The sequence below is a fragment of the Cetorhinus maximus genome, chromosome 10, assembly GCF_964194155.1.
Source record: "Cetorhinus maximus chromosome 10, sCetMax3.hap1.1, whole genome shotgun sequence".
In the NCBI taxonomy this organism is placed as follows: Eukaryota; Metazoa; Chordata; class Chondrichthyes; order Lamniformes; family Cetorhinidae; genus Cetorhinus; species Cetorhinus maximus.
Window position 1 is genome coordinate 113586557 of NC_135888.1, and position 12481 is coordinate 113599037.

Below are 12481 nucleotides of genomic sequence, written 5' to 3' on the forward strand. Positions count from 1 at the left end.
TTTAACTTCGGCAGACGCATGCAATCGGCAGGCCCAGGAGCAGCCGGGGAACGGACTGCCAGCCGCGCTTGGCCCTCGACTGTAATTTCACGCTGGCTGGCTAATTAACGGCCAGGCAGCATGGAAGACATGCTGAAATGCTCAGCTGCGCCGGAATGCTAAGCTGTGCCGGAGTGCTCAATGCTGCCGGGGTGGGGGCGGGAGGAGGGCGGGTGCTGATGTAAGCGTGGGCACGGGGAAACCAAAATGAAAGCTCCCTGAAGGCAGAGAGCTGCCTCAGGGAACTGAAGAATTTAAAAGCAATCAATCAGGTAGAGTTTAAGAAAGTTATAAGGTTTCAATTTATCTGTCTCTTTACTGGGGGAGTGAGTGTTCTGCAGCAGGGGAAAAGGTTAAACAGAAAAGGTAAAAGCAAAATACCGTGGATGCTGGAAATTTGAAACACAAACAGAAAATGCTGGAAAAACTCAGCAGGTCTAGCAACATCTGTGGAGAGAGAAACAAAGTTAACGTTTCGAGTCCGTGTGACCCTTCTTCAGAGCTGAAGAGAAGTGGAAATGTGATGAAATTTATATTGTTAAAGGGGAGTGGGCCAGGTGCAGCTGGATAGAAGGCCAGCGATAGGTGGGGACAAAGGAGGGATTGAAAAAGATGTCATGAACTAAAGGACAAAGGGAGTGTTAATGGTAGTGGTTAGTGCTAAAAAAGGTGCTGATAGTGGCATAAAGGTAAGAACGCAGAATGTGATAAAAGCAGAACAAAGGTAGTATTGTGTGAAAGAACATCATGGAACAAGTAACAGATGGCCGTGTAGGGGATGGGGTGGGGAGAAGGGGCAGTGGTAGGGAAAATAAAGGATAGAAAATGGTATAGAAGGGGGGATAAAAGGGATAAAACCACAGAAAAATGAATAAAAATAAAAATGAACGTAGAAAAAAGGGGATTTTAAAAAAGGGGATGAGGATGGATGACAGAGTTCATGGTCTGAAGTTGTTGAACTCAATGTTAAGTCCAGAAGGCGGCAAAGTGCCTGTAAAGGGCAGGATTTTGAGAAAAGGCGTTTGGTGAAATCCAGAGGCAATACCATTTCAGTGATGAAGAGGCGAAATTGCCCCAGGAAGTAGAGGCTAGAGTGGAGACTTGGAAATCCAGGTAAACGGAGTCTCAAGAGTCAAAACTGAAACCCTGGGGGGGGTATGAAGTCATTGAGGTAGTCTGAGTTGGAGGAGTAGCTTTGAGGGAATTCAGAGACTTGATCTTCAAAAGTGAACATCCCCTCTTGAGGGAAACAGAATTTCAATGAAATTTGTTGACTCACAGGGCAGGATTTTGAGATCGTCAGGCGGACCTGGGAGCAGCTTGGAAACGGCCTGCCGCCCGTGATTTCAAGCTGACTGGCCAATTAACGGCCAGCCAGCATGAAACATGCGCTGAAAGACTCAAAGCTGCTGGGGTGGGGGTCAGAGGAGGGAGAGTGCTGAAGTCTGTGTGGGCGCAGGGGAGCGTGCAATGAAAGCTCGCTGAAGGCAGAGAGCTGCCTCAGGAAGCTGAAAAATTTTAAACTATGAAATAAAGATTTGGAAATGCAGGAAAAATTGTCCACACATCAGACTCCCTCACATGAACATATAGGTTATAAAAATTCTGTCAAAGCTTTTTTTAAAATTAATATCGGAAACCTCATCCCGCCCGTGGATGAGGTTTCCTCAAAAATCCAAAGGCTGCCTGGCCGATTCACCTGCCTGCCAACTGTAACGTTGGATGGGCAGCAAAAAAATTGCACTTAATTAGCACTTAATAGGCCTCTTAATTGTCGACTCTCATGCATGCCTGCTGACCAAAATATCGCGTGAGTGCACAATGACGTCGGGACGCTCGCCTGGTATCATTGCGTGCTATCTTACACCCGATCGGGTCGGGCGTGCACCCACCCGCAGGACATAAAATTCTGCCCACCGTATTTACTGACATCTGGGTGGGTTGCTGAGAAATCAGTGGGATTTGTCTTGGTCACATTTGTAATTTTTCGTACAGTGTGTTGTGTTCAACCACAGTTTACCAGTTAATTCACATATACATCATATTAATTAACACTGAATGTTAGATAGGGTATAAGGTAGATATTGTAAATTGTTTTATCTTTTTGACCTTGTATAGTAAAGTTTATTTTGTTTGTTCAAAACCTGTGGAATCTTGTGGCTTTACTCTCTTAGCGAGTATCTTGAATCTCAAACTTTGTCTACTTTAAACAAAACGTTATTGGTCTATAAATGGACCTTACAAAAAAACTTGGGGGTCTGGCCTAGGATCATAACAACTGCAGAAAAGAAACATTTCACCAGCAGCTTCTTGAGGGCAACTAGAAATGGGCAATAAATGCAGGCCTTGTCAGTGACGCTCACATCCCAAGAACGAATATATAAAAATGAGTTCTTGGATGAAATCCACAAGAAAGACAATCTGTTAAATTCCTATGAGGCATAGTCAGAAATTGATAAATTTCGATAAACAGATGTTCATTCCATGGAAGAATACAAATGGGCTTTAATGGATAATGACAAAATCAATTTGGGGATCTCTGGATTGGCACTAGCTTTTACATTCCTGGATTGTTCTAAATTGTCTTATGTGATCAGGCAACTGGTTCCAACTGGTATTTGTTTCTTAGAGGAGATCCTGTTGGATCAGATGTCTGCTGCCTTAAAAAAAATTCTGGGAAAATAGTCTTTCCTTCAGCCATCATAGAACAAATGAGATTCCATGGTGGCACACAGAATGAAGGAGGTGATGGCATAGTGGTACTGTCGCTAGTCTAATAATCCAGAGACCCAGGGTAATGCACGGCAGAGGGGAGAATTTGCATTCAATAAAAAATCCGGAATTAATGTCTAATGATGATCATGAAACCATTGCCAATTTTTGTAAAAACCCATCTGGTTTACTATTGTCATTTAGGGAAGAAAATCTGCCACCCTTACCTGGTCTGGCCTACATGTGACTCCAGACCTACAGCAATGTAGTTGACTCTTAAATGCCCTCTGAAATGGCTCAGCAAGCCACTCAGTTGTATTAAACCGCTACAAAGTCTCAAAAAAAGAATGAAACCAGACGGACCACCCGGCATTGACCTAGGCACCGGAAACGACAAAGGCAAACTTAGCCCTGTTGACCCTGCAAAGTCCTCCTTACTAACATCTGGGGGCTAGCGCCAAAATTGGAAGAGCTGTCTCACAGTCTAGTCAAGCAACACCCTGACATAGTCACCCTCACAGAATCATATCTAACTGTTAATGTTCCAGACACCACCATCACCACCGACAGGACAGATCCAGCAGAGGTGGCAGCACAGTGGTATACAATAGGGAGGGAGTTGCCCTGGGAGTCCTCAAATTCGACTCCAGACCCCATGAAGTCTCATGGCATCAGGTCAAACATGGGCAAGGAAACCTCCTGCTGATTACCACGTACCGTCCTCCCTCATCCGATCAATCGGTGCTCCTCCATGTTGAACACCACTTGGAGGAAGCGCTGAGGGCGGCATGGGCACAGAATGTACTCTGGGTGGGGCACTTCAATGACCATTACCAAGATGGCTCAGTAGCACAACTACTGACAGAGCTGGCCAAGTCCTAAAGGACACAGCTGCTAATCTGGGTCTGCAGTAGGTTGTGAAGGAACCAACAAGAGGGAAATACCTGCTTGACCTCATCCTCACCAACATGCCTGCCGCAGATGCATCTGTCTATGACAGTATCAGTAGTGGTGACAATCGCACAGACTTTGTGGAGATGAAGTCTTGCCTTTGCATTGAGGATACCCTCCATCGTGATGTGTGGCAGCACAAGCTAAACGGTATAGATTTTGAACAGACTTAGCAACTCAAAACTAGGCATCCATAAGGCTCTGTGGGCCATCAGCAGCAGCAGAATTGTACTCGAACACAATCTGTAACCTCATGGCCCAGCATACCCCCCACTCTGCCATTACTATCAAGTCAGGGGATCAACCCTGGTTCAATGAAGGGTGCAGAAGGGCATGCCAGGAACAGCACCAGGCACACCTAAAAATGAGGTATCAACCCAGTGAATCTATAACACGGGACCACTTGCGTGCCAAACAGCATGTGCAGCAAGTGATAGAGCTAAGCTGATCCCACAACTAATGGATTAGATCTAAGCTCTGCAGTCCTGTCACATTCCGTCGTGAATGGTGGCGGACAATTAAACAACTCACTGGAGGAGGAGGCTCCACAAATATCCCCATCCTCAATGATGGGGGAGCCCAACACATCAGTGCAAAAGATAAGGCTGAAGCATTTGCTACAATTTTCAGCCAGAAGTGCTGAGTGGTGATCCATCTCAGCCTCCTCCAGAGGTTCCCAGCATCACAGATGCCAGTCTTCAGCCAATTCAATTCAATCCACATGATATCAAAAAACAGCTGAAGTCACTGGATAGTGCAAAGGCTAAGGGCCCTGACAATATTCCGGCAAATTACTGAAGACTTGTGTTCCAGAACTTGCCGCACCCCTAGCCAAGCTGTTCCAGTATAACTACAACACTGGCATCTACCTAGCTATGTGGAAACGTGCCCAGGTATGTCCTGTACAGAAAAAGCAAGACAAATTCAATCCAGCGAATTACCGCCCCATCAGTCTACTCTCCATCATCAGTAATGGAAGGGGTCATCAACAGTGCTATCAAGCAGCACTTGCTTTGTAATAACCTGCTCACTGATGTCCAGTTTAGGGTTCTGCCAGGGTCACTCAGCTCCTGACCTCATTGCAGCCTTGGTTCAAACATGGACAAAAGAGCTGAACTTCCAAGGTGAGGTGAGAGCGACAGCCCTTGACATCAAGGCCGCATTTGATAGAGTGTGGCATCCAGGAGCCCTGGCAAAACTGGAGTCTATGTAAATCAGGGGGAAAACTGTCCACTGGTTGGAGTCATACTTAGCACAAAGGAAGATGATTGTGGTTGTTGGAGGTCAGTCACCTCAGCTCCAGGACATCGCTTCGGGAGTTCCTCAGGATAGTGTATTCGGCCCAACCATCTTCAGCTGCTTCATCAATGACCTTCCTTCCACCATAAGTTCAGCTGATGATTGCACAATGTTCAGCACTCACCAGATATTGAAGCAGTCCATGTCCAAATGCAGCAAGACCTGGACAATATCCTGCTTGGGCTGACAAGTGGCAAGTAACATTCGCGCCACACAAGTGCCAGGCAATAACCATCTCCAACAAGAGAGAATCTCACGATTGCCTCTTGACGGTCACTGGCAATACCATCACTAAGTCCCCCACTATCAACATCCTGGAGGTTACATTGACCAGAAGCTGAACTGGACTAGACGTATAAATACTGTGGCTACAAGAGCGTGTCAGAGGCTAGGGATCCTGTGATGAGTAACTCACCTCCTGACTCCCCAAAGCCTGTCCACCATCTACAAGGCACAAGTCTGGAGTGTGATGGAACACTGCCCACTTGCCTGGTGAGTGCAGCTCCCACAACAATCAAAAAGCTTGACACCATCCAGGACAAAGTGGCCCACTTGATTGGCACCACATCCACAAGCATTCACTCCCTCTACCACGATGCACAGAAGCAACAGTGTGTACCATCTACATGATGCACTGCAGGAATTTACCAAGGCTCCTTAGACAGCACCGTACAAACCCACAACCACTGCCATCTAGAAAGACAAAAGCAGCAGGCACATGGGAACACCACCACCTGGAAGTTCCCCTCCAAGTCACTCACCACCCTGACTTGGAAATATATCACTGTTCCTTCACTGTTGCTGTGTCAAAATCCTGGAACTCCCTCCCTAACAGCAGTGTGGGTGTACCTACACCACAGGGACTGCAGCGGTTCAAGAAAGCAGCTCACCACCACCTTCTCAAGAGCAACTAGGGATGGGAAATAAATGCTGGCCCAGCAAGTGAAGCCCACATCCCGTGAATGAATAAAAAAAAATAGAAGGCTCATTGATTGCTGGGTTTCAAAGTAATCCAGATACCGGACACAGACATCAACACAACAAAAGGATTAAAAGACAGGCAGAGTGAGGATGAAAGGATCTTTAGCAGATCTGGCTATTACAGCAGAAAATTGGAAGTAAAATAATAGGCGAATGAATCCCCGAAATGTCCAAAGTACAGTTAATAGGTGCTTCAGGGGTAATTTGAAGAATCATTTTGCAGTAAACCTCATGTTGCAAAGGGGCAAGGTTCTCAAATAGCACCTGACAATTAGAATTCTGAGAAAGAGGATGAAGATAATGATGAATCCAAACAAATACTGATCACAAGGAGTTTTACTCCTGTGATGAATATGTTAATTGAAGAGATCTTTAATTGTGCAGCATTAGATAATGCTTGTACTTCTATGGTACATGGGACAGATTGGTTTAAATGCACAAAGTTAAAGAATATAAAAGTACTACTTGCTTTGGTTTGGTGATGACAACACATTGAGGTCACTATACAGAGTTGTATTTTAATGTAAAGTAGCTGGGGTAAGTTTTTTTAAATAAATACTGATATAAATCTGGTGCGATACTATGTTACTAAGTAAACCTTCTATGAAAAAGGCACACATGAAATTTGACATGGAGCATTATGAAGCAATTATTTTTTGGAAAGTCAATTGATCTGCAGTTTACCCAGTCAAGGCGTTATTTTATCCCTTTAGCAAAACTTGTTCTTTCTAATCAGTGTTAGACAAGTATTAATAGCATCAGGTGATAAGAATCACAAAGAGAAAAAAACAAATTGTCTTAAAATTACACAATTTGCTCATTTTACTTGTCAATGGTTACAAATTCTACCAAAAGATGCAGGCATGGATGATGAAGAGTACACAAGGCTAACAGAAGACGTTTGTGATAATTGTGACAACTGTAAAAAGCAGCAGAGGATGCCACTCATGTCCTATTGTAAGCCTTCAACCGGCTTTAATGAGGTAATTGCATGGATTTAAAGATATGGGACAAAGATAAAGATGTTTTAATTCTACATTTTATACACCTGGTGACCAGATTTAATCTTTCAACAATAATACATAAAAAGCACAAAGGGTTATTATAGACAAAATCATGGAGAGATGGACAGGGACCAGGACTTGGAACACCAACAAAGTGTCTGAATTTGCCAATGATGAGATCAGAGACGTGTGAAAATATGAATATTATGGTCACGAATACTGCAGCTGGAAGGCTTAAGCAATGAACGTTGTGAAAGGAATCATGCTGTGATGGATCAATTAGACTGAAAGTTGACAACCTCCCTGGAATTGGCGATTCATGCAAAAAATTCACTCCAGATGGTGAGAGGGTATAATCCCTAGCAATTAGGCTAGAGGCAAAATCCCAAATAGCCATCTGTTCTGTAATAGTACCTCTGCTAGAAGATACTCCAATTCATTCCATTTCTTTTGGTACATCTGGATGCTTTAGTTCAGATCTTGGAGGAAATTTGGAGAATACTGAGGCATTGTATTTGACCACCTGAGGCAGAGTTTCATTCAGGAGATTTGGTATACTATAGAAGAGAGGGTGATAGGGAATGGAAAGGCCCTAGTAAGGTAATAGGTCAAGATGGTGTCATGATGACAAGGAGCTGTGACCATTTTTACTGGCCACACCTCCTCAAGGACGTATCAAGGTGTAGCAGAACCTGCCATACCTGCCAGGTTGTGGGGAAAGCTCAACCCACAATAAAACCTGCACCTATGATTCCTGTGCCAGCTTTTGGGGAGCCATTCAGCAAGGCGCTATTGAACTGTGTGGGACCCCTGCCCAAAACCAAAGGAGGCTACCAGCATATCCTTACTATCGTGGACATGGCTACCCACATCCCAGGGGTTGATCATCTGAGAACCATATCTGCCAAAACAGTAGTGGGGGAACTAACCTAATTCTTTACCAGGTATGACTGCCCACCGAGATTCAGTTGGATCAGGGCTCAAATTTCATGTCCAAAATATTCCAGGAGGTCATGGGTAACCTGGATGTGACCCAGCTGAAGTCTTCAGCGTTTCACCGGCAGTTGCAGGGGGTGCTAGAAGGGTACTGCTAGACTCTAAAAACAATGATCAGGGCATATTGTCACCTCATGACTGGGATAACAGACTAGGTTTTCTTCTATTCATCACTAGAAACTCACCCAATGAGTCCACTGGCCTTACTCCGTTTGAATTAGTTTATGGACACCAAGTGAGAGGACCTCTGAAACTAATCAAGGAGAGGTTTTTAGAGCAGAATGAGGAAATCTCCACATTAGATTACGACACAGTGTTCTGTGAGTGACTCATGAAAGCCTGTGATATGGCCTAAGAACACTTAAAAATCCCCCAGACAGGCATAAAAAAACAGGCAGACAAACATGCCAGGGCCCGGACCTTTCAGCCAGGAGAGTCTGTGCTTGTGCTCCTACCAATACCAGGTGAACTCCTAAAAGCTCGGTTCAGTGGCCCGTACAGAGTAGCAAAGAAGCTCAGGGAAGTAAATGATCTAACTGACACCCCAGACCGCAGAAAAAAGCAAAGGCTGTGTCATGTCAATTTGATAAAACAATACCACAGCTGAGAAGGGGACAAGCAGGGAACAATCTGTCCCATAGCCACCGACCTAGAGGAGGAGGTGAACAGTGGGGATGAATTGGAGGGAGACATGGGTGAGGCCCACAGTGAACCGCTACTATCCAGCTAACAGACACTGAAATAGTAGCAAACCTGGACTCCTTATTTGCCCAGCTAAGTGCAGAACAGCAAGCAGACTTGACAAGGCTCTTCACTGCAATCAAAAGCCTATGTAGAGACAAACCAGGCTGCACCACCTGAGTGCTACATGATATTGATGTGGAAAGGTCCCTCCCATAAGGGAACATCCCTATCATCTAGGTCCAAAAAAGCTAGCCCAGGTTTGAGAGGAGATTGACTACATGCTGGAGCACCAACTAATAGAGCCTAGCAGTAGTAGCTGGAGCTCCCCAGTTATGCTCGTGCCCAAGCTGGACAGCTCCACAAGATTCTGCGTTGACTATAAAAAAATTAATGCGGTGACCAGAGCTGATTCCTACCTGATACCCTGTCTGGAAGACTGCATAGATAGGATAGGTAAAGCAGCCTATATCACCAAGATAGATTTACTGGCTGGTTCCCTTGCCACCCGTGCGAAAGAAATCTCCACCTTGGTAATTCTGGATGGATTATACCAGTGTCGAGTCATACCATTTGGTCTCAGAAAAGTGCTAGCCACCTTCCAAAGACTTATGAACCAGGTAGTGGCAGGCTTATCCAATTGTGTTGTGTACCTAGACAACCTCCTAGTGTACAGCAACACCCGGGAAACTCAATCAGAGCAACTGAAAGTCCTCTTCCAGAAATTACAGTCAACTGACCTTGTGGTCAATCTCACAAAGAGCGAGTTTGCTAAGGCTCAGGTGACCAACCTAGGACATGTGGTGGGTCACAGACAAGTATTGCCCAGAGCTGCAAAGGTACAAAAAGTAGGACAGTTCCCCATTCCCACAACAAAATGGGAAATCATGAAATTCTTAGGGATGTGTGGGTTCTACCACAAGTTCGTCCCAAACTTCAGCGTGGTAGCTGCCCCACTGACAGAAAAACTACAGAAAAAAAGCAAAAGTAGAATGGACCAAGAAATGCCAGACAGCTTTCAAGAAGCTAAAAGCCACTTTATTAAATGAACCACTGCTTGCAGCTCCAGGCTTTATCCAAGCATTTAAAGTAGGCATCGATGTGAGTGTAGGCGCTATCCTCCTCCAGGAGGACAAATCAGGAATAGAGAGACTAATCAAGTACTTCTCCAAAAAACGAAACAAACATCAAAAATGATTTTCCACAGTAGAAAAGGAAACCCTAGATTTATTACTGGCTCTCAAACACTTGGAGGTATATGTCCGAAATGGATACGGGAACACCTCGGTCTTTACCGACCACATTGATTTAACCTTTGTGGAAAAAAATCAAAACTCAGAATGCAAGGTTATTCTGTTGGGGTTTGTTTCTCCAATCTTATCACCTGAAAATCATCCACATTGCAGGGAAATTGAACGTGATTGCGGATGCCCTGTCCCAGAACTTAGAGACCCAGTCAGAACTGAGAAGATAATCCAGACCAAGGCCAAGGGAATGAATGGGAGTGTTTGTTGTTCTATATATTTCTTTTTTTCTCCTTGTAGTGAAATAAGAGTGAATCTCATATTATTCTTCATGAGAGGGAGGTGTCAGGAAAACAGGAAGCTGTGGCTGAGTGAGATTTACCTACAACTTCAGCTAACTGCAGACGTATTGAACTTTTTAAAGACCTGTGTTTTTAAAAAAATACAAGACAAGATACTGATCAAAAAATGGCTTTCACGAGTCACCTGATGCCTGATACTGAAAGTGATCACTTCTCTGGAAAGTTCCTATATGAATTGTACTGCCAACCTGTTGTGTGGAATTTCACACCTGGGGGCAGCGGTGGAGGCGTGGCGGTGTCAAAGTCCACTTCAAATAGGGACTCTCTTGAAAGGAAGGCACTAACAATGCTAAGTGCTGGACTTTGATCAGCTGTAGTTCTGTCAAGACAACAGGAAATGTTAACCAGCCAAATACTCATCAGACATTCAAAACTCCCTGAGGAGAACGGAATAACCCCTGTTGATTTCTATCCAGAAATGTGTCAAAAGTTTCAACATGAAAATATCAAAAAATGGGATTACTTGGTTTACAACAGTGACTGCAAAACATGCTAATCAAATTCATTTCTCATAATATACAGACAGGAGTTTTAAAAACTGGTTCTGCCAAGCAGAATCAGAAGGAGGAAAATGAAACTTCACAGTCATCTAAATACACTGTTGGAAGAAAGTGGAAAAGATCTCTCTCTCTGAAGCTAAAAGGGTCTCTTCAACAAAGTGCAGACTGAACCAGGTCGACTCCGGACTTCTACAGGAAACCAACTAACTTCAAACAGCCGCAATGTTCAACAATCTACACCTCAAAGACAAACAATGGACTTAATCATGTATTCTTTTAACTTTTTACTGGACTCTAACTTTCTTACTTCTGGTTGTGTGTGTGTGTGTGTGTGTGTGAGTGTGAGTATGTGAGATCGCGTGTGTGTGTGCGCAGCTTGTCGGACACGTGCGATCAGCGGGCCCGGGAGCAGACGGGAAATGGGCCCCTGTCCGTGATTGGCCCCCGACCATGATTTCATGCTGGCCGCCCAATTAATGGCCAGCCAGCGCAAAAGGCGCGTTGAGAAAGGCTCAGCACAGCCGGTTGGGTGGGTGCCGATGTCACCATGGTTGCTGGCGAGCTCTTCCACTGAGCTCCCTGAAGACGGACAGCTGCCTCAGGGAGCTGCAGACCTCACAGAATAAAAGAAACAACAAAAATGCTGCTAAATATGTCCATGCAGCACATCAAGCATCTGAAAGCATACCTCATAAAAAAACAGACCCCAAATATCTATTTTCATTTTATTTCCCCACGGAGATTTCATCCTGCCCTGGATTGAGGTTTGAGCAAAAATGTAAAGGCCGCCTAGCCAATTAGCCCATCTGCCACTATACAAGTGGGCAGGCCATGAAAATCACTTTCAATTGCCTCCTTAAAGGGCTTAATTGCCTGCATAATTGTCACCAGGTGCACTTCCGACTGCCATGCGTGCCCGCTGACCTAAAATTGCTCGCGTGCGGGATGACGTTGGGACGCTCGCCCGACGTCATCTCACGCTATTTCATGTCCTTTCAGGTCAGGCGTACGCCTGCCCTTGATGTATAAAATTCTGCCCTTAGTCTTTCTTTGACTCAAGAAAGCCTAGTTTGATTGGCTCCTTATTAACAAATAAATGCATTTGGATTGGAAAAGGCATTTAAGGGGAAAATACATTTTAAAACCTTTGTTGCGACCAACTGAAGGTGCTGAATAGAAGGGGAGCCAGCTCACTTCTCCTCACAATGGCAAGATAGTTATTATAAAACATAACAATCAAACTGTTAAGGTTCACTCCTCACAATTAATCGGAATTAATTATAAAATATCAAATGCTGAGCAGTTAATAGAATTAAATGAGGAACCTTGTACAAATGCTCATGGGTATTGCCCTCAATCAACTTCACAAAAACAGATTATCCAGTCATTATCATGTTACTGTTGGTGGGAGCTTGCTGTGTGTAAATCAGCTATAGTATTTCCTAAATTATAACAGTGACTGCACTTCAAAAGTATTTCATTGACTATAAAGTGCTTTGGCACACCTGGTGGTCATGAAAAGCTCTACACAAATATAAGTCTTTTTTGTGATGAAGGTCCTGAAAAACAGAATGATCAAGGGTTGGACAATGACAATGTGAATGGTCACACATCACAGAGCTATCACATTTATAGGCCTGGGTGACATATATTCCAGAGGGGTCTATGAACAGAGGGGTGTGACAATTGTGGGAAGTGCAGGAAAAGCTATA

The 12481-nt window shown here is 44.4% G+C and overlaps 1 protein-coding gene across 1 annotated transcript in view; it reads right to left on the reverse strand.

The window, feature by feature from the left end:
* Positions 1 to 12481, reverse strand: part of LOC144685954 (gamma-aminobutyric acid receptor subunit beta-2) — a 401666-nt gene that overhangs the window by 97062 nt on the left and 292123 nt on the right. The window lies entirely within an intron of this gene.